The following is a 5892-nucleotide window of genomic DNA, read 5'->3' as shown; positions in this document are numbered from 1 at the left end:
TTAGATGCTCAATTACAATGTCATTGCAGACAAATTTCTTCTTAAATGCCTATCTGTAGCTTCTTTTTCACGTAATCCCTGGCAATTCCTTACACAAACATAAGTATCTTTGTGTTGTTGCGCTGGTGTATGTTTATATGGATGTATCCTCAATGCTAGTCTAAGGCAAGGTAGGTGAAATGAGTATTTCCTTTGTCTTTCTTCTGTAACTCCTTCTTTAGAGTAACTAACTCCTGCCTTGGCACTCGATGCTCACATCGTTCTTGATATTCCACTAGTGCCTATGGTTACCAACTCATTCCCATTTGCCCCAGACTGCCCTCTGAATACTAGACACACTGAAAATTGTTCATCCAAGGCATAATTTTCCTAAGTAACACTTAATGTTTTAACATTCCCTTTTACCAGTTAACTTGATAATTAAATTAAAAATAAGATACCACTATGGTAAACTTCCCTCAAAATATTTGCAGGTTATATAACATAAAAAAATCCAAACAGGCAATGTAGCAGGCCTGATGCCAGGACTGCACAAAGATACCAAAGAGAGTTGAAATCTCACTACCCATGCTACCCATATACCATCTACTTGGCACATGAGTGGAGCAGAACTATTAGGGTTTTGTGGTACTATGCTTAACTTTCAAACAGCTTATTTCAAACAACAACAAATCAACTTGAAAAAAAAATCATGGTTACCCGGACCTCACACTGGAGCCAATAAATCTAAGTTCTTGGGGTATGGGAAGTCAACCTAACCAATGGGTTTTATTTTCAAAGCGCCCCAGGTATGTTTTAATGTATTTCCAACTTTAAGAACCACTTCCTTACAGCATTTAAAAGTATGACCAATAATATTTCACCTCAAACATACTTCCTTATTAATACAGATAAAATGGGAAAGTATGGGGTACTTTTATTAACTTTATTAGAATTTCAGAAAAAAAAAACAGATGAATTCATTCTTGCCCACTCATTGCTTTACACAATAAAACCACTACTGTAATAGTTGTCCATATATTAGTTGAGAAAATAAAAGTCTTCTGGAATCTTCACCCTTATTGCTTGGATATCCAATTACCAATTACATATGAAATACAGATTATTATTCAATATACATTTCAATGTCCCTCCCATGACCTTGGAACCTGCATTCTAATAATTGCCAGCTTCATTATGTGATCCTCCTTGCATCTTCATAATCTAGAGATGGCCCTAATAATGCCCATTTTACCTGCTGTTTGTTCTTTTTTGGGTCTTGAGCTGTGCTGTCTCTATTAGATGCTTTCTTCCAATTCAAACAGATGTTTCCTATCTTGTGACTCAATGGTGCATAATGTAAACATAAAGCAGTAAAATTCATGGCACTAAGGTTTTTTTTGTTTTTTTGTTTTTTTGTTTTTTTTTTTTTTTTTTGAGACAGGGTCTTCTTGTAGCCCCAGCTGTCCTGGAACTCACTACGTAGACCAGGCTGGCCTCGAACTCACAAAGATCCGCCTGCCTTTGCCTCTCAAGTGCTGGGATTAAAAGCATGCACCACCAAATCCGGCACTAAGTTTTTAATCAAACTAAAAGTCCATGACTTGACTACTGCAGCACTAGCACTAGAGGTGGCTAATAGAACCTTGGCTCAGAGGATTTTAATCTCAGTCATGACTGAGAAGAGCCTACCTGTTTTCCTTGAGAAGCATTTTGCTTTCATTGCCTCTTTAATTCTTTTGAGATCATAAATGTGATTACTCAGTGGTGATGTGTTGTGCTGATAGATGCACTTGCCCATTAAGCCTGGCCCTAGACTACCATCAAGGTTCCCATAGTGCATCAAACAACTTTCATTACTGACTTGGGTCAGATTGAAATTATCAGGCTAGAGCTAAAGTCCCCTGACCCAGTTCATTTCTCCTTACTGTCATTCTGTAAGGCATTTATTTTTCTCCTTGCAGAATTTTGCTGCAGACTTTCAGAGAATTAGGATGATAAGATACTCAGATGAAAGGAAAATAGTAACACTGGGAATACAGCTCAGTGGTGGAGCCCTTGCCTATCATATGGGATACCTTGAGTCAATCATCAGCACACAAACAAAAAGATAATGATAAATGCATTTTAGTTTTACATTCTTATAATTTTGATCTCTACCTCACTTTTCTTCACTCTCAATACATATTCCATATTGCTGATTTTCTCAATCTCTGTAATTTAAAATAAGCTTTCAGAAATTTAACCACAGCTGCCTGATACCATGGAGAGGGGATCATTAAATGACAATGTGCTGGCAGAGTTCCTTCACTGGCAACAGATGACCTAAATAAAGGGAGTTATACCCAAAAGATTATGCTTTTATGGAGATGAAGTTTTAGAATATTAGTAGAGGATTTTCTTAACAAGCTCAAGGCTCTGAGTTCAACAGCCAGCACCACAGAAACAAAACAAAACATAAATGACATAAAACAACTTACAAATATAATATATAATGGGCTATCTATTCAATTAATAAACGTTGCTTCATTACCTTTTGTATGTCATTAACTATTCAAAATCAATAATATGAGATCTATGTTCCATGGTATTAAAGAAAAATAACTTATTCAATCTTTAAATTCTTTGAACACTATGACTTTCCACAGTTTATGTGTTTATATTAAAAAGGGTGTACAGGAAGAATTTTGCTATAACCATCATGCAAAACAACCTTATCCCCTCATCTATAAATTGCTAAAATAGTTGCACAGCGACATATAGGCATGAATGTACTGAATTTATCTCTGAGTATTTGAATTTCATGTGAACAATGCATAATGGATACTCTGGTGAAGCATACCATTACTTCAAAGCTAAATGATCATTTTACTAATTATATTAGGGAGGGTTTTCCAGACAAAAATAAACAATAGGGTGAGTGGTGTGTGTGTGTGTGTGTGTGTGTGTGTGTGTGTGTGTATGACAAGTTGTTACTATGTAGCACAGTCTAGTTTCAATTTGTGATCCATCAGCCTCAGCCTAGCAGGACAGAGATTTATTTTATGGAATTGGCTCATGTGATCATGGAGGATTAGAAGTCCAAGCTGTGTAGTTGGCAGGCTAGAGACCCAGAAAAGCTAATAGTATAGTTACAGTGCAAACGATGGCAGCCTAGAGACCCAAGAAGAGCTTTAATGTTTAAGTTTAACGTTTAAAGTTTAAAGTTTAATGTTTAAGTTTGAATCTGAAATGAGGAAAAGACTAATGTCCTGTGTCAGACAGTCAGGAGGAATTTATTCTTATTTGTGGAAGCATCAACCTTTTTGTTGCATTTTAGACCTTCAACTCATTGCCTCAGGCCCACCACATTAAGAAGAGTGATCTGCTTTACACAGTCTACCAACTCAAGTCTTAGGGTCACCCAAAAATATCCTCACAGACACTTCCAAGGTGTGTGATAAAATATTTTGGTACTCTGTGGCATGTCAAGTTGACATATAAAATTAACCATTACAATAAAAGAGATCAAAATATGACTCAAAGCTAGAAACTCAAATTTAGAAAATTCTAATCACTCATATTGTTATACATATAAAAATCAAATGTTATTTAAAGAAGAAAATGGGAGCTGGAGAGATGGCTCAGTGGACTCCTGCAGAAGACCCAGGTTTGAATCCCAGCACCCACATGGCAGCTAACAATTGTCTGTAACTCCAGTTCCAGGGGATCTGACAGTCTTCTGTCCTCCACAGGCATTGCACAACATGGGTGCACTTACCTACATGCAGGCAACACACACATACACATAAAACAAAAATAATAAATAAAACATTTTAAAGAAGAAAATGGAAACCAACAAAAGAAAATTACTAGAAGCACATAAAATTCAATTAATTTACATGCTTTCAGAATTTCAAAAATATGAATGAAATTCTAAATGAAAGATGACTAAAGCAGTCCTTAAGGATATGACTATTGATGTTATTTCAAAGCGCTGGCACTATATCATAGAAGTACACTCTTATGTTTAGAAATCCCACTTCTTCTTGAAAAATAGGTGCTTCCTTTAGTAGGTATTTTCTCTTTGTAAGTAAATAATTAAACATAATAGAATAGAAATTTGTATACAAAGTCAATGAACAGAGAAATTAACAACCTAATCATGGAGGGCTAGAGAGATGACTCAGTGGTTAAGAGCACTGGCTGCTCTTGCAGAGGACCTGGGCTCGATTCCCAGCACCCACGTGCCAGCTGACAACCATCCATAACTCCAGTTCCAGGGTATCTGACTCTGCCTTCTGATTTCCACAGGCATTGCACAACTCGGGTGCACTTACACACATGCAGGCCATACAATCACTTAGATAAAATAAAAAATAATAAATAAAATTTTTAAAAAACAACCTAATGATCATGTATCCACTATAGCAGTGTGGTAGGAAATAAAACCACTAAACAATTACTACATTCATGATTCTTCAAAACCTGCAGCCTTTCCTTGCCACAGAAATCGAATGGTAGCTTCACGCCCTAATAATTTTCAACGGGATGTTATTAAATGTCAGGTATTAAAACAAGTTGATGTCCTTTCCCTTTTTCACTTTCAGAGAAAAGATGTGTAAAAACACCGAAGCAAAGAGCCAGAGCAGAGCCAATGTAAGCCAGAGAATGCCAAGCCAGAAAGAGCTCCTGTGTGTTTCTGATTCCACCAAGCAATATTCTTACATTTATGAAGAATCACAAAGCAACTAAAGACAATGCACACCCTAGTGATATATGGTTCTGTATAATTGGTTCTTGAAGGTTTTTGCAAGTTTTATCCAAGAGGTTAGGAATTTCTGTTATGCCTTATTGCCTATTATCTAACTCAGTTTTATGATGACATACTCTTCCCTTCTGAATACTTTACTTTTCCAAGTGGTGAAACAATAAAAAGACTTCCCATTAAGAATATTTTTCTTGCCACTTTTCTGATTCCTTATTCAGCATCGTTGCTTCACAAATCAAATGACACATTCTGTAGTAAATCAGGTGAAGGGATACAACTGGCAAAACTGACTAACTTATTTTTCTTTGTAATGATGTTACTGAGGCAAATATAGCTGTTTTCCTAGAGACGATAAAAATGGGGTAAATAGATAAATATGTGCAATAGACGCAAATTGCAAATATTACAGATTTACCATGACTTGAATGATTGGTGAGTTACTGTATGGAGCACATCTCTAGTTATGATGGATGACATTGCATAAAACAAAGCTCTGTAGGAAATTTAAAATGGAGAGTTAGGTGAGAAATTAACCACTTCTAGACTTGAAAATATAGCTCTATTTAAGAGCACACTGCACAATTAATCTTACTCCCTTTTTTCAAGAAGCTCACCAGTAAAGTGTAAAATCTGTGGCTTTTGCCTTTTAAATTGGCAAATATATTTAAATGATTATAGCCAGTACCTTGAAAGGTGCAGAGAGATTAAAAACTGTTTTTCATAGCTGGAAGGAAATGTAAACCACAAGAAAGGAATGTTATATCCTTCCAAATGTATCAAAAGCCTTAAGAACATATATGCTCTTGGTTCCAGTAATATCTCTTCTATAAATATGTCCCCAGGAAATATGGAATTGCATATAGGAAAGGACTAACTATAAAGCTATTGATTATAGTATTTGCTATTATAGAAAATTTAGAAACAAACTACAAATGTAGTTAAAAGGTGATCAACTAGACAAATGTTTGTGTAACCACATAATAGAATAAGATCTCAAAATGCAATGCAAGTGCTGATTTTGAAAGATAGAAAATCTGCATGATACATGAAGTATGTCATGATATACTCCATGATATATTATGTAAAAAAAATCATGCTACCAAAGAGTATGATCTCCTTTTTATAAAAGTATGTAAAACTGTGAATAGTAGCAAATACTATAA

Source organism: Nannospalax galili, unplaced genomic scaffold, assembly GCF_000622305.1.
Source record: "Nannospalax galili isolate Female #2095 unplaced genomic scaffold, S.galili_v1.0 scaffold3, whole genome shotgun sequence".
In the NCBI taxonomy this organism is placed as follows: domain Eukaryota; kingdom Metazoa; phylum Chordata; class Mammalia; order Rodentia; family Spalacidae; genus Nannospalax; species Nannospalax galili.
Note: the sequence above shows the minus strand (reverse complement) of the source record.